Raw genomic sequence first — 18,035 nt, 5'->3', positions numbered from 1 at the left:
TGTTAACGAATGGATTTTGGTTGGAGGTTGGGGTCTATTCTGTCTCATCAAATGTTCATTCGTTAATAGTTAACGAATGTATATTTGAGAAGCCTTGTTTGACTTGACTTTCGGCATTCAAGTGAACCATTCGTTAACTATTAACGAATATTCATTTGGTCATATTCAACTCTACCATTCGTTAATAGTCAACGAATCTCGTTTGAAATAAATGAATCATTCTATCAGTGTTACTTGCCGCTTATCACTACACTGAGAAAAAAAAATTACTTCTGCCAAGTAAATTTACTTGCCACAAGTAAATGCATATAAATATTTGCATTTGAAATGTGTGGATTTTCTTGTAGTTAGTAAATTTATTTGGCTCCGTGTACATTCATGATCGATAAGTTGACGTTTTTAGAGTTCAATTTAACTGTCTTTTGATCATCGATTGAGTTTTCCTCTCTATGCATCATTTATTTTTATAATGCTTTCCTGAGGGCATGAAATGTAATGGATTTCCCTTTTCAATTTTAATATTGACGAATAATCAAGTTTTCATGATTTGAGTGAAGAAAAAAGGATAGTTTTTGTTGTGCCGATGGCTTGACACCGTGGATAAGTTCGATGATTCATATGCAAAAGTTTCCAGGTTCAAAACCTGGCCGAGCAGAATGATCCGTTCTACGTGATAAAAAATGTTATGAATCTGTGATATTACACTGGCCTTCACCGATTTATTTTTGATCATCCCGAACATCAAATTTGCGATTTATTGAAGAAACTCTCTTACATTGTTAGAAAATTACTCTTCAAATTTCAAGTGAGAAAGTTTGAAATTTTTAACTACGACAAAGTTACGTCAAATTTCTGTGTATTTCTCCATTGACGAATAAGTTAATTTCGTGAATATTCAAATAATTCTCGATTTTCAGGTCCGTACGGCACGGAAAAACCTTAAAAATTTTGAAAACTAGACGAGACGCGCGCGCTAGCCAGCCCGCGTGAAATTGATTCTTCAATAATTGTTTTGAACACAACTAATCCTTGACTTCCTTAATCGGTCGGTAATTTGTAATTCGAAAATGCGTGAAGTTCAATTTTTAGATAAAACATTCAAAATAATTTATCTCCTAAAAATTTTCATGAATATTCAAATAATTCTTGCGTTTCAGATCCATACGGCACTGAAAAATCTTGAAAATTCTGAAAATTCAGACAACTTTTCTGAATTCTCAATCTATTGAAAATTGAATTGTATGTGACGTTCAATTTTCACGATGAGTTTGGAAATTCAAGCTTTCATTGAAAAAACAATGATTAATTAACATGAAAAACCCAATTTTCTTGAATTTTCATGATGAATAAGAAATTTAGTGAACACTTTCATTTGAAATTGAATTCAACCCCCCAATATCGAAAATTCAGATGACCGTGACTGAAATTTCAATAAATTTTGTAACAGTGTATACTCACTGAGAGAAAAATCTGAAGTTCGATTTACAATAAGAAAATAGTTGAGGCAGTTTTGGTGAACGATACGATTGTTTTTTGTATGCGGCACATAACATTATAGTAACTTCACAAGCGTAATTTTTGCAAATCAAAATGCAGTTAAACTAACCTGTGTCCGGTGGCTTGGCGCAGTGGCTAAGTTCGTTGCCTCACATGTGAAAGGTTCCGAGTTCAAATCCCGGCCGAGTAGAATGGCGCGATCTAACCATTTAAATTCCTGATCATCATCGCAGTATACCCTAACCGGGTCGAAGTGATGTAAAATAACGATAAGAGAAAAGTTAAACTAACCAAAGTTCAAAAGTAACAACGACAAATCTATCGTCAGTAGAACTATAAAATAGCAGCAATGACTACATTCCATTATAGTAATCACTTCTCCGGCCGTAGTTACCGTAACCCATGAAAAATTGTTGAGGACTTTTTGACTACAGTTCGATGGTGATGGAATATAGTCAGAAGAATCATATTTTTCTCTCAGTGCTGGATTGATCAGATTTCAACGATGTAATTGAATGGGGAGGACTTTCTACTATCCAATACACATTGAAATTATATCATACCTGGGGAGGTATTCCCTTGTGTGCAATATATACAATGGATACATAGAGTTGATGGTGCCCACTAATAATAGTAATTGTCCTGAGGACTTGGTGAAGCGAATAAGTTTGTTGAAACATACGCGAAAGTTTGCAGATTGGAATCCCGGTCGGGTGGAATGTTGGGATCTACAAGATGAACAATGTTACTCTGTTTGATTGAAGCCTCGGTTGTTGACTGAAGGAACTTATTTTTGATCATCGACCCATCTGAGTCATGATTTAACGAAGAGATTCTCTTATACTGGATCGATAAGATTTCAATGGTGTAAAAAAAAGGGGATAGGTTATCCCCATTCAGTTACATATTATCCAATGCACATTGAAATTATATCATATCTGGGGCGGTATTCCATTGTATGCAGGCCGTACAAAGGATAATAGGGCTTGATGGTGCCCATAGCACAATGACAGTAATTGCCCTGATGGCTTGGTACAGGGAATCAGGTCGTTGCCTTTTACACGAAATAGACAATGTTACTCTCGTTGACAAAGCTTTCTCAATTTTGATCATTAAACCACGGGTTTCATGATTTAATGAAAATATTCTTTTGTTCGCAATAGCTGATTTTAATTGTGAGATTGGATGGAGATAGGTTTCTATTATCAACTATACATTCAAAAAATATGGTACTCAAACACAAAATATACTAAGGGTAAACCATGAGTAGGGGAGGGTGTGCCTGTACCGCTCAGCGGGTATTACCGCTCACCCGATTTTCTCCGCAACCATCAACTTAAAAATTTCTTTCTGTTCCTGGTCATGAAGAATTTGATGATAGGATGTGATTGTCGGAAAATTTTCACTTTATTTACCACTTTAAATATGAAAAAACATGTAACGAAGTTTTGAGGTCTTTACAGTGCAAAATTTGTGGACTTGTAATTAAGGTTTTTGATAGTTTCAAACACTGAATTCTCATATTAAACTATGGTTATTCGATTCGTGGTACTTTCACGCGTAATTTGAGACCAATTCGAACTGAAAACTCCACTCATGTCAATAATTATCAACAATTTTGTTGACGCCGAGCGGAGCCGGTAATACCGCTCACAGGATCGGCCACGTAGTTGCTTGACACCACTCGAGTACAGGTTAGGTTGCGGCGCGAGCGATACACGCAAAACCCTATGAGCGGCATTGGAATCGTGCCGAGCGGTATTACGCAACGGCGGGTAGTACCGCTCAATAGGCTCTCTCTTTTATTTTCAATCAATTTTGTGGATTCTAAGGAGAATTAGGCGTCTACACTTCGAGAATAACGAGTTCAATAGTTAAAGAAGTCTCACAAATACGTTTTTTATACTCAAGTTGAAATATAAAATATAAAACTGGCATTTTCCCTTAAGTGGGCAGTACAGGCACACCCTCCTCTACACACTGAGCAAAAAAATTACTTTTGCCAAGAAATCATTTTTGTGGGAGAAGAATTCATTTTTTTAGAAGCGTATTCAGGAAAATAATATCAGAAAAGATAATATCAGGAAAAGAATAACAATAGTAAACGTGAGAGGAGATTAAAAAATTGGATATTCTATTGAAACAATGGAGATGAATGGACCAAAAGTTCTGACAAATTGGAAAAGGCTCCGTGGTTATTGCGGGCATGCTTCATTCCTCAGTATATTAGCTTCGTACGAGGTGAGAAATGCACTGATGTTGTAACTTCGGGGTCTAACTGAAGAAATCTGCTGTTCGATTATCCGCATCGCCGTGAAATGGAAAATGTTGAATTTCTTTACAATCATTAATTCACATAAAATTTCTGTGTGTTTAACCACAAATTATTTTATTTCCGGAATATTAAATGACATTATAATTTTCAGCTCTGCACTATAATAAAAATTACGGATAATTGCAGAAGTTCAGGCAACAGTCATTCTGAACTTTCAGTCTATCGGCAATTTAATTGGATATGATGTGAATTTTCATTAGAAGTTTCCAATGACAGCTTAAGAATTAACACGCTGTCATTGAAATATCAACGATCACCCCAGGCAGATGCCAATTCCCGTGGCCCAAGAAAGGTCTCATGTTATAAAATATTCTTGTACTCAAGTATGATTTTGTCGCAAATGAACTCCCTCAAATCACGTAGAAGAGTAGACTTTCTGTTCGTCAGAAATTCAGACACATTTTCATTTTATTCGCACGATTTTGAGTGTCTGAAAAATGTCTACAAAACGTGTGTGAAATTCAGACATTCATTTTCGCTGTGATGTTCCTGAAAATCAAAACATTTTTCTCTGTGTATGATTGAACATTCAAAAAAAATGTTAACAATATTATATAATTAATCATGAGACTTCCTCGCTTTCACTCCAAATGCAAAAATTTAATCATGAAATACAGAATTTTTTAAAACATTTGAGATTCAATGGCAATGCCTTTCCACTGTCAATGGGACATTGGGAATACTCCATAGCAAAGAGAGAGTTATACAAACTGTACAATAGGATACCGCGGAAGCTCTTCGCGGTCGAACTTGGCATTGAGTCGCACGAGAGAACTCATGCGCTTTTTCCACTCTTTCTTTCTACAAACCACCGTCGGCAGTTTCTGCCCCTTTATTTCTGGATTCTCGTAGATTTTTATTCCCATTTTTTGTTCACTCTTGCACGCGTGCCATTGTCATCCTAGACATTTCAAAACTACTTTTCAACCGTCTACGTACAGACGGCGTCATATGTATATGACGCGTCGCAACGTACCGGGTCTCCATTATAAAACGTTAACGCGGGGTATGTACATCAGCCGACGATGTCTGATGTGTCGACAAGAGGCGTCCCAAGTTGAATGTCGGATAGGGGTTGGAGCAACCTTTTTGTCTTTGTCTGTTTCCACTTCTGGTTTTAGATATATCCCATTCGTCTCTGTTGAGGCCTGAAATCGTGGGTTACGTGAAGAGGCTCGTCAATTATTCTATCACTCTGTACGGAGAGAAAAGTTGAGGAAAAATTATGTCGAAAATTACGGCAAATTTTACCGTTCAACACATCACTGGTAGAAATTTTTTGAAAGTTAATGGAAAATATGACAGTAATTTTCATGGGAGTGACGTTTTAAGTTTTAGGTAGAATTCAAAGAAATTCATGAGTTTTCAGTGGGACTGAAATGTAAATTTCACAACTTCATTGAATTTTCAATGGAACATGAATATTCAGAAACAAAATGACATGAATTTTCAATTTTTCCCTGAATTTTCCTGATTTTTCTGAATTTTCACTGAAAAATTAAATCGAAAAATCAGGTATTTTATAGATTTTCGGATCATTTGAACCGAAAGTTAATGGAATATTTTGTTTTTCAATGACAATGTTTCCTGTAATTTCAGTGGAAATTAAACACGATAAAAATTTCCAGGATTTGGCACGGAAAATGCAGACGAAAATTTTTAACGCATTGTGATGTTCAATTTCCGCAATGAATTTGAAAATTCTAGATGTTATTGAAATATCAATGACAGTCTGACAGGGAAAGCCCAATTATCCTGAATTTCCAAGCTGAATGAAAGATTTCATGGATCGTAAACTCAATTCACATTCGCATTTAATTTTCCGAAAATTTCCAACAATGTTTGTAAGCTGAAAAATATGTCCTTTGAGTTGAATATTTCAGGCATAGAGGGTGAAAATTTATTATACGATGTCCGGGAAAAAATTTATTAACATTGCACAACAACTTTTGTAAATTGAGTACAGATTTAAGTTCAGTCCGGTGGCTTGGCGCAGTGCGTAAGTTCGTTGCCTCACACGCGAAAGGTTCCGAGTTCAAATCCCGGCCGGGTAGAATGGTGCGATCTAACCAGTTAAACTCTTGATCATCATCGTAGTATACTCTAACCGGGTCGAAGCAATGTAAAATAACGATAAAAAAAAGATTTAAGATCTCTGGCATGATTTTTCATGAAATTCTGAAAAAGTTTTACAATTTCCGAACACGTGGTAATTATTTGACATGACAATTATTTTTTTATAGTGAGGTGAAAAAAATTAACCATTTCTTTCGGATTTTCTCCAAATATTATATTTCTCCCATGAGAGGCAATATTTTTATGGTATATATGTGCCGAGCCCTTCATTTCACACGAAAAACGATGAAAAAATACCCCTGTTTAGCGTATTCTTCCCCTTTTGCAGAGTATTTTATCTTTTTTTTGCCTAGGGGATACCATAACCCCGGTCTAGAGGTGATTTACATCGAGGAAGGATAGATTGCCGATAGATAGAGATAAAACATCTCGTTTTAGGAGTGATTCACGCCGCAAAAGAAGGTGAATCAGCCGTACATTCTACTTCATATTTTATCCTGTAGGCGAAGAAGCCTGAGACATCCTCCAGAAAAGGTGAACAGCAGTAGGCAGTAGGTAGGGACTGAGTTTACATTATCGTTTTTTGCGGGTTGAATCAAGAATATTTTCTTCAATATATTTGTATGGACGATAAAATATTCTTGATTGAAGATTTTTAAATAAATATTCTGCAATCAATGGTGAATCAAAAATATTTTTCAAACAACATAAAAGACTATTTCCTTCGTATTGAGTCTAAATTCTTCTGCACTATTCCCAAGATAAATATGAGATTTGATGGTTGCCAGAGCTGCGTAACATATCATAGAAATCACTAATTGAAATATTTATGAGAGAATGCATCCAGAAAAATAGTTTATTTGAATAAATGGAATAAACTTTATTTTAATCATAGAAATTGTTTATGTGACTATTATAGCGCATTCATAGGATTTAAATAAAGTTGATTTAATTCAAATAAATCATTTCTCTGGGTGTGGGCCAAAATAGTAACAATGTTTTTGACCGATTTTAATTCTTGATATTTTTATTTATAAATGATTAATTGATAAATAATTCACTAATTAATAATTTGATGATGGGCATTTGTCTTTAACCTACCGAGTCAATATAAGGATTCTTTTATAACTAAATGAAAAATCATTTCTAATTAATAACAATATTACAAATCGAATGTCCATAATTTTCTGATTTTTAATGAAAAAAAATCCAGCTAATTATTTATTAAAAAGGCTAGAGAAGAAAAGCGGGAGATTTTTTGCGCTTTTTATAGGATCTTCATAGAGTAAAAAACTAGTCCGCAGGATCTGAAGACAACTTAGGATTCAAAAAAATCGGCCGAACGCCAGAAAAGGTTTTCAAAGTCTTCCAGAGGTTGAACCAGAATGAAATATTCGACTCGGACAACTCCTTGGAAAACCCGGAAACCTAAACGAAACACAACTAGAATAATTCTTTCAAGACTTTTCAGGTCAAAATCTTCGATTCGGAATCACTAAATTTCAGGATTTCGCTCTCGTTGAATTTTACAATCGCAAATATAGTGCTTGTACGAATAACAAATTTAAAAAAAGGGATAGATCTCTGAAATTTTTTTATATCGAATTACATTTACCTCCGCAATTCCGTTTCGGCCAGTCAGATTTACCGTAACATTGCGGATCATTTTTTCTTAGTGCGCTAACAAGGCGCTCAGATGATAAGTCTCTCAAAGTTTCCCACTTTCCTACATGTCACCAAGAATTCCTGACTTCATAAATCCAACGCGTATTCACATCCACTCACACCTTATGCTTCTCTGTTTTTATATCCTTTAAAAATTCCGTTCATTCGCAGTCTCCGAAACTTTTTTAATTTCATAGAGTCGAAGATTTGAACTGAAGAAAATCATAAAAAACGAAAATAAAAAAGACTAGTGAAGGAACTTGCCTCACATGGCACGGCGTACTCCATTCATCTCGATAAAAAGAGTGACGATGTAGCTGGTGTACGAAATCAGAAATTCTGGAGACTCTAGCCGACACGTGAAAGTGTGTATCACGGTCTGAGCACGGAAATGCGATATTTCTTGCGACCTCGTTGCAACTAATTGCCTCATTAAGCTAGTAGGACGTCGTTCGTTAAAAAGGTGCATTGGTTGTTACTGTTACATTTCAAAAGTTCATGTCCTCATGGGTGCGCAAATTATAGCATTTTTCAAATGGGACTCAACGAGATCCCCTCGAAATTTCGGAGAGGAAGTCGTTACAGAACAGAACAGAACGAATCTTATTCCCACCGTTGTAAAATCGAGGGTGAATTGTCCCCGGTGAGTGTCTGTGTCGTGCCTCTGAATGACAGAATTGAATGACCCTTCAACTAAACTGAAGCTCTTCCATCAATTGGCTAACGATCGGACCTACGGTTCAATAATCCGTAATGACGATGGAGTGGAGGAGAAGAAGCCATAATAAAAGGTACGAAAATTTCCGGGTGGGTTCTTACGGAACGGATGAGTAGGCAGAGGATGGCTTATGTGCATCAAACGTCGTGCGCCAGCCGCACCTCAACTCCTTTTTCATCCAAGTAACTTCTACAATTGCATGCGGCCCGCACACTGTGATGCACCGAAAAAATTCATGACTCGAGTAGTTCGCGACGTGATTGGAGTATCTAGACTGAGAGAATTAAATAGTAAACATTACCATGGTCATAGGAGAGATTACTACACTGAGAAAAAAAAATACTTTTGCCAGGTAAATTTACCGACTACAGGAAAATCAACACGTTTTAAATGCAAATATTTATATACACAAGATCTGTGCGCGCTTTCGCGCGCGCTGATCTATTCATTTGTTGAAATGAAGAAATGGAATTCATTGAATTTCATTTTCTCATGAATACCTTATAAATATTGATAATGAATCAAAGAGAATTCGACTAATGATTGAAGTGAATAGCGAAGTAGAGTAAAAGAATCTATAAAGAATTTTTCATTTTCAATTAATTATCTTCAATTTTTTAAAATAATCGGTCTCCATAAAAGGACAGAATTTATTAATTTCACCGATGATATGTATACATGTGAATATATATATATATATGACGATTACATATATATATAATCCATCTTATGAGTACATAAGATGTACATCCTATTGTACATCTTATCTACTCATAAATTTTCTGTGAAATTTTCACAGAAATACGGGGAAAAATTCATGTTTTCCCCAATAAAATTTCTAGTGACGGCACTGGAATTTTTTCCCGGCCGTTACTTTGCGCCTCTTTCCCCGTGCTAGCACTAGAATTTTTCTAAAAAAATTCCCTCCATGCATCTCTCATAGTTTGATACAGACCACATTATAGATTCCACCATTTTCAAAAAAAAAATCATGAATTGCTTCGCGTAAGTCTTGTTCAGCTTGAGCTTAGTTTTCCAATTAGCTTTTTAACGCATCCACTTGACTTCTTATCGACCTCGACATTTTCTCTGGGCCGCTTTTTCATACTTTTCACTATCCATTTTATTTATTTTTCACGCGAGCTGCCCGTATTGATTTTCACTCTAGTTAATTAAGGACCGACTGTTTTACAGTTATATTTTTGACATTAATGTATTTAACTATCTTTTTATGTAACTGCATTGTTATTTCTTTATCTATATGTAAACTGGAACAAAGTTGTTCCTAATAATCAGCAATAAATGAATCGAATTGATTCTACCATTTTCAATCATCAAATTTGTCGATTAAATTTCGTGACAAAAATTTGAAAAAAATCATGAATGCTCAGCGTCATTAGAACTACGTTTTGCGCAGAGGCATTATTTTTTAAAACATTTGTTGCTTATAAAGATAAATAATTGAAATTGTTTAAACATTCGGAAACCTTATTTTTTAAGGTATGAAATTGATTTCTGGTAAAATTCTGAATATGAATAAATTTGTTGCGATTCCGAACAAATGATTTTTGTGGTGGAAAATTTCTTGTTTATAAATTATTCATAGAAAATACTCGTAATTTTCAAAAATTGCAATTTTTTAATGATTTCATCACTCTTCTTCTAAGAATAAACTTTTTTTTTCAGATTTTTAAAATATTTTCTAACGATTCCGTATCGAGATGCGACTTCAGACCTGCAAAGTTTAAATAATAAAATCATAGTAAAATGTCTGGAAACTTAGGGACAAATGGGGCTCCAATGAAAGCTCCGATGTTGGAGTGAAAATGTTGAAGAGTATCTCAATGGAGGAAAAATTGCCAAAGTAGTTAGATATCCTTGAACGTCCATCATGTTTGCACGTCTCACCGTTTCACGTCAGGACAGCTCCCGGAGACGGGCTATAATTAAGCGAATTAATATTCGCAGGGATTGAAATGATGGATGGGTAAGGAATTGGGGCTCAGGATATGAAGAGTGTCATCGTAAGAACTTAATTTGAATTTATATAATTAGGCAAATCTCCGCCAATGTATCTTCTACGGAGACACATATTTCTCCGGCTGCAGGAGTTGTGTTATGTTGGTAGTAAATTATATTCCAGTGGAGCATAAGAATATTGAGTTCCATCCTGGCACTGTATCCGGCATTTCAATTGCTGCGAGTGTGACTACACCTGAGGTATAACGTGCACGTGTCATCTGGGAATATAAGGACATGTATGGTAGTATATTTCTTGTAGCGATATCTGTCATTGAATAATGGAAGAATATCGTTTTGTGTTTTGAATTCCTCTATATCGTCGTTTTATTCAATGAGGTGGGTAACGAAGTGAAATATTTATGACGATTTTTTATTGTAAATAAAATTGTATTTACATCGTTTGACTCAGAAAAATGCTATTTATAATTATGTCAATTGCTAATTTAATGGACTTTGTAAATAGTATTGATGCAGACATTGGCAGAATCATAAATTTTAAATGAAGTTAAATTTTGAATAGTTCATAAGTTAAAATAATAAAATAGTTAAAATCGTTGTTCTTCAACATAATGTTTCAACAACAAGTGATGCAATCAATCTCACAATCAAATTCGGTCAAGATAGCATTGGAAAGAATATCTTACGGTATATTCCAAGACAATACCACCCAAAAGTTAGTCCGTATGAATTTCCGGAAAAAAATCTAAATTACTTAAGTTATCGCACACGGAGAGAAATATTCAATAAAAATTAGGTATCTTTTCCGTAATTCCGTAATACTATAACAAAATCGATTTCATACAATCCAATTTTGGTTTAGTTCAAATCGATATTTGTGTCCTACAATAGTATTTTCTTTTGCGACTATTCAATCGATGAACGATTTGGATCAATTATAGAATTTCTATTTCTTAGAATTTTTTTTTCTCAGTGTACATACATCCGGACATGGTCTAAAAATAACATTTATGTCATAGGTGCCCAGAATCACGCGATTCTAACCTCGCTTCGCTCGGTAGAACATATGACATAAAATAGTATACGAAACTCGTGCGTAATATACTAATTTGCCACAAAAAATTGAAATTTCGGATTCGACGAATGCAATGCTTCCGCTCGAAAACAAAATAATTACTCTCACATAACTTCCTGTTGGTCACGTGCGAAGGTCACCACAGTCATGAATCGACTGGATGAATCCATAAAATTATTTCAAATCTGTTACTTTCGCCAAAATGAACTCTGTCGCAGAGGCTACTCTCGCGGAAATTCATCACGCCCTACGCGTCTATTTTTTCCCTATAAAGTTTTCACCCTTCGATCGACCTGTGCTGCATGGATACGCGCTACCACGCGTTCAGAATTTTTTATTTTATATGAAGTTTTGTCACTCGTCTCCCACGGTCTAGACAGTAGCATCCAGTGTAATGGACATGTGTGGATAATTTTGTCTCGAGGTGGCAGAAAAAAGGACATAAATTTACAAAGTGCGGGACTGAAAGTTCGGGAATATACGACTCGAATAGCCTTGTAGCGACTTAGTCGGCAATTATTGTACATATTTATCGTAATATCCACCAATCTTCGGTAATAATACCTATTATAAATGACAAACCGCTGAAAATGACTGCAATATCTCGGCCAATGAATAATGCGCATAAGTCATCCCGTAAATCCGATCATCCGGATAATCTAAAGTTATATGCTTGATTTAAATAATTATAAGACAACAGAAAGCAGTTGGCCGGGTTGCTTCATATATATATACAGCTACGATAAATACTTTCCCTGAGGAGAAAAATCCCCCAAGGTTGGGACGGGAAAATGGTGAAACTAAATTTCCATGAGTTCGATGTCAAAATCGTGACCGGAATTCATACCTTTTGGAAACATCTCGTATATTTATATGGGTGCTCATTTCGCTCTACGGGAATCTTCCATACGATGCCTCTTCTCATGCAGCATTTTTTTTATAATATAAGATAATGATATCCAAGTGTCTTTTACAGTTTTGTACGGACAACACTATAGATTCAACCATTTTCAATTATCAAATTTGTCAATGAAATTGCGTAAACAAATTTTGAAAAAAAATCATGAATATTTAGCGTTATTCAAATTATATTTTGGACAGAATTATTGTTGTTTTTAATATCCGGTGTTTACAAATAAATAATTGAAATTCTTTAACCTTTCGGAAATCTTATTTAAAATAAGGTTTAAAGGTAAACTAAGGTTTAAAGGTAAAATTCTGAATAGAAATAAATTTATAAATTCTTTATAAGTTTATAAAGTTTATTTATAAGTTTATAAATTATTCATAGAAAATGGTCCTGATTTTCAAAAATTGCAATTTTTTAATTATTTCATCAATTTTACTCCAAAAGTAAACTTGTTAATTTTTTTCGCAGATTTTTAAATGTTTTCTAACGGTTCAATATCAAGATTAAAATTCAGACCTAGAAAGTTTAAATAATAAAATCATTGTAAAATGTCTGAAACTTAGGATCAAATAGAAATCAAATGAAAGCTCTGATGTTCAACTACAAAAGTTGGAAAGCACTTCACTAAAGAATAAATAGCCAAAGTACGCTGTTAAAAATTTTCCACTGAATTTTCCGGAAAGGGTATTGGAAATTTCTAACAAGTAACGTGTCCACTGAAAGTTCAAGGAATTTTGTCATTGAAACTTCATAATTTCATGGAAAAATCCGTGAGACCGTAAATATTACTTTAATTATTGCGAAAAAATTAATGGAAAGTCATAAAAATCCAGAAAAATCTCTCCATGAATTCCAGATTCCCCTGAATTTTCAGAGAATTCCTTCAAAAATTCCTGAAATTCTAAGAATTTTTTCCGGAATTTCCTAAAAATTCAAGAGAATTGGACAGTGAATATTCACTTTTACTTGAAAACTCATGTAAATTGTGGAATTTCCATCTTCCTGCGGCTAAAAAATTGGGACTCTACTCAAATTTTCAGAGAAACTTAAAATTTCATTGACTTTTTTCCCTTAAATCGAATTCAAGGTCTATCCGGAAAATTCAGCCAAACTTTTCATCAAATTTTGTCATCTGTTCTAAAATTTCAAACAGGAAGAATCATTCGTAAATGTTAATTTTAATTGAATGTGTTTTTTATTCTTCTAAAATGAAAACAGTGCTGCCGTTTGTAGAAACATTGCTCTTAATTACTGAAAAAAAATCTTTGCAGGGTTCTCGACGGAGACATGACCGGTGTTGAACTCAAAAAATGAAAAAAATCAGCATAATTAATTGTCAAAGTCATCCTGATTTATTTGGACCGGAAACATATCTTTACATGGTTAGCACCATCCAAGACTTATTACCTTATTTTTCCCTTGCCTCCGCGGGACAGTCTGGCGTCCTTCGGACGAGTTCTCATCCGGGCAATCTGATGGCGATTCGCTCTCTCACTTGCGCACAGTGTAAGGGTCAATGATCCACCAGGAAGCCAATCTATTCACGAGACTAAAACTGGGCTGACGTCTATAGAACTTTCCTCCCGTACTCATCCAATATCTCGATGCCTTTTGCGCGTCCGTTACATAACGTGACGTTTTCCTTCGCGGATTCTCCAGTAAGGTGAAATTACTTCTGAACTTTGCTTCAACTTCCACTGCACTTTTTCGTGCAAATTAGCATTATTTGACTGCATTGAACATTCATCACGGGATGTAATTTACGTCGGGCTGCATCGAGAGAGAAATTTGTTTATGATAGTGAATTAATTTATGCCCCTGTTGGATTGATAAGCGAATTTATTACGAAACTTCGGGAATTCTTTTTGAGAGTTGTGATATGGGTGAATTATATCGACCAGAGTTGGGAATTGTTCCGCGAAAATCAGATAGAAGCAATATTTCAAATAGGTTCTGGGAGCATTGTTTGAAATAATTATTCCCAGTTCATTAGGTTGGACTAGTGAATAATATTCAGTCGTTTTTGCTTCCAGAACTGATATTAAATATTTAGGATAGTCACTAGTCATTTATGGCGGCAGTTCTATGACAAGACATTAATCTCATTAAGACATCATGAAATTTTTTTTTTCATGCAAATCAGCATTATTTGAACGGATTGAACATTCATCACGGGATGTAATTTACGTCGGGCTGCATCGAGAGGGAAATTTGTTTATGATAGTGGATTAATTTATGCCCCTGTTGGATTGATAAGCGAGTTTATTACGAAACTTCGGGAATTCTTTTTGAGAGTTGTGATATGGGTGAATTATATCGACCAGAGTTGGGAATTGTTCCGCGAAAATCAGATAGAAGCAATATTTCAAATAGGTTCTGGGAGCATTGTTTGAAATAATTATTCCCAGTTCATTAGGTTGGACTAGTGAATAATATTCAGTCGTTTTTGCTTCCAGAACTGATATTAAATATTTAGGATAGTCACTAGTCATTTATGGCGGCAGTTCTATGACAAGACATTAATCTCATTAAGACATCATGAAATTTTTTTTTTCATGCAAATCAGCATTATTTGAACGGATTGAACATTCATCACGGGATGTAATTTACGTCGGGCTGCATCGAGAGGGAAATTTGTTTATGATAGTGGATTAATTTATGCCCCTGTTGGATTGATAAGCGAGTTTATTACGAAACTTCGGGAATTCTTTTTGAGAGTTGTGATATGGGTGAATTATATCGACCAGAGTTGGGAATTGTTCCGCGAAAATCAGATAGAAGCAATATTTCAAATAGGTTCTGGGAGCATTGTTTGAAATAATTATTCCCAGTTCATTAGGTTGGACTAGTGAATAATATTCAGTCGTTTTTGCTTCCAGAACAGGTATTAAATATTTAGGACAGTCACTACTTAGTGACTATCCTAAATTTCACTTCATGACGGCAGCACTACGACAAGATATTAATCTCGTTAAGACTTCATGGAATTATAAGACGTTTTTGGAAACTCATCTATTTTCTACCAATTAACTGAAGTTCTTGTCTTGGTTTCTAAAATTGGAATAAAATCGATATCTGCTGTTTCATTCTATGAAAACAGAGGGAACAGATTTACACATTTTATTTTACTACTTCATTCCATGTAGATATTCAAATATTCAAAAGGATTTGTCAAATAGCAATTTTAATTTTTACGTCGAATATATCGCTATTAGGGAAATCCAAGTATTTTTTGCAGTTTAGAACAGACCACACTATAGATTCAGCCATTTTCAATCATCAAATTTGTCATTTAAACTGCCTAAGAAAAATTTGAAAAAAAACGATGGATATTCAGCGTCAGTCAACTTACATTTTGCACAGAACAGTTATTTTTTTAACATTCTTTTTTTATGAATAAATAGTACAAATTGTGGAAACTTTCGGAAACCTTATTTTTTGCTTACGAATGGAAGCATTGTAATCTTTCAAATTTAACTTTCGGATTTTTTGTGTTATATCAACCTATTATGATCAAAAAATTCCGTATATGGAATGTTTAGGCCCTGTCCGTATGTGTTCGCTAATAAATCGATGGAATTGAATTTTTTCTTGTCCAAATATCGGTATTGTTCAGTCCTACCCATTGACATTAATTAAAATTTAATCCATATATTATATTTTTCATTTTTTTCAAGTCGGTTTTCCTACGATATCTAAAAAAAAATATTCTGAATTCATTGAATGATGGCTTAATTAAAAAAACTCTTTGAATGTCTCTTCGGCCGAGTTTGAAGATAAAGGCGATAACTGTGATTATTGTTTTGATTTTTGTAATGATTTGTGTAAATTTAGAGTTTTTGCAGATGATGTGTAAAATGACCATTCGGTAGCATATTACTAATTAGCAAACAAACTATAATATATAAATATAAAAACAATTTCCCATTTGTGTAGGTATGGTATCGATTTCTGGTAAAATTGTGAATATGAATAAATTTGTAAAATAAAATTGCAATTTTTTAATTATTTCATCAATCTTTCTCCAAAAAACTTGACAATTTTTTGCAGGTTTAAAAAATCTTTCTTAACCGTTCAATATCGACATTCAAATTCAGACCTGCTAATTTTACATAATAAAATCATTGTAAAATGTACGGAAACTTAGGGTCAAATGAAGTTGAAATGAAAGCTTTGATGTTCCACTACAAAAGTATAAAAGCATTTCTCCAAAGAAAAAAGTACTTGAATATCCTTAACTTCGTTCATTTTTCTAATTTTTTCACAATTATTTATTGAATACTATTGATATCGAAAGATTACTGATGATTACTCGGTTCGAATATTCCATCGAAATGAAAAAAATGTTCGAAATACTCGCACTCTTCGCATCTCATAAATAAAAAATAAAAACTGTTTCAATTCGCCTTCTTCCCAACTAAACTACCAGTTTAACGATTACAAAACACCAAATAATCATGAAACATGTAATTAGTAACCCAAATAATATTCCCCCACCCTGATATCGACCCATCGATTCAGGTAGACATCTATTTCCCCGCTCCAGATTTACACGAGATTGTCCCGGTCGAAATTTGCAACAACCTATATACCTGTATTCATGGTTTCCTTTTATTCCATTGTACGCTCTCCAAATCCACACGGTGGATACACAACTATGCCCACTATTTAAATATCGATCGCTCCATGCAGAGGATTGGCCCTGGCTTGCATGTATGCAAGGTAAATCATGGGCTTGTCCTGCAATTGCAACTGCCTCGCCAAATGGTGAGTTGGTGAATCCCCTTTGCAAAAAAAAATTTTTCTCTCACTCCATTTTCTCGTATCTCTCCATTTAGTTCTTTGATAAAAGTCTCTGCATACTCCGCTGGTTTAACTGTACCTAGAGAGTCCGTGCCTTGTCATAAGCAACGGGAAATTGAATATGTCTGTGGTATGTGATGCGTTATGATCTCGTTCAGAGATAAATCGTGTAATTTAATATCATCTCGGAATATGAAACAAGTGATATTCCTGGAGAACCGAAGATATTTCAAGTTCATGTATTGGTAATGAGTCGTCAATTGAAAGGATGAATGGAATTACTGTTTCTATTTGCTTAAGTGGACATCATGTTACAATTAAGCCGGATAATATACGAGTACATATGAATTAACAAATAGTGTTAAGCCTGGGTCAACACATACTATCTTTCCACCGTGCTCTGCTGGCCCCAGCAGTCAACGACGCGGTAATGTATCAGCCCTGACCCTTGACCCGTTTTAATTACTCCCTCGTTATATATCTCCCCAACATATACACAACTAAGGTAAACGACCCCATATACTCGACTGTGCGATGCACCTAAGTAGTAGGGAGAGAAATGAGGATGGAAATTCGTTTCGGTCGAAAAGTGAAAAGTGTTCTGCATCCTTTTATTTTATACTCTGAGAAACATATGCTTTTATTGAGTAAAACCTGTTCAGGGAACAGATCGATTGATTTATTTTATTGCGGAAATGGTTAATTCAGGTGAATTCAATCGTTTTTCTGTTGTGAGGAGTAATACAATTCGCAGGAATTGGATCGAAACTTGTGGAACTTTACGATGTTTATGGGTATGAAGAAATTTAATAGAAAAACCTAGCGAATTCGCGATTTCAGTTGGATTTCTATTGAAATTTCTATTACGTTTTGGATGATTCTATTGAAATGTTCAACAGTCAATAGAATTCGATTTTTCTATACAAATTATTCTATTTAGATATCTTTTCTATAGAATCTTTTTGTTTGATTTTCG

This window comes from Diachasma alloeum, unplaced genomic scaffold (assembly GCF_001412515.2).
Source record: "Diachasma alloeum isolate Michigan unplaced genomic scaffold, Dall2.0 Dall_scaffold_00827, whole genome shotgun sequence".
NCBI lineage: Eukaryota > Metazoa > Arthropoda > Insecta > Hymenoptera > Braconidae > Diachasma > Diachasma alloeum.
Note: the sequence above shows the minus strand (reverse complement) of the source record.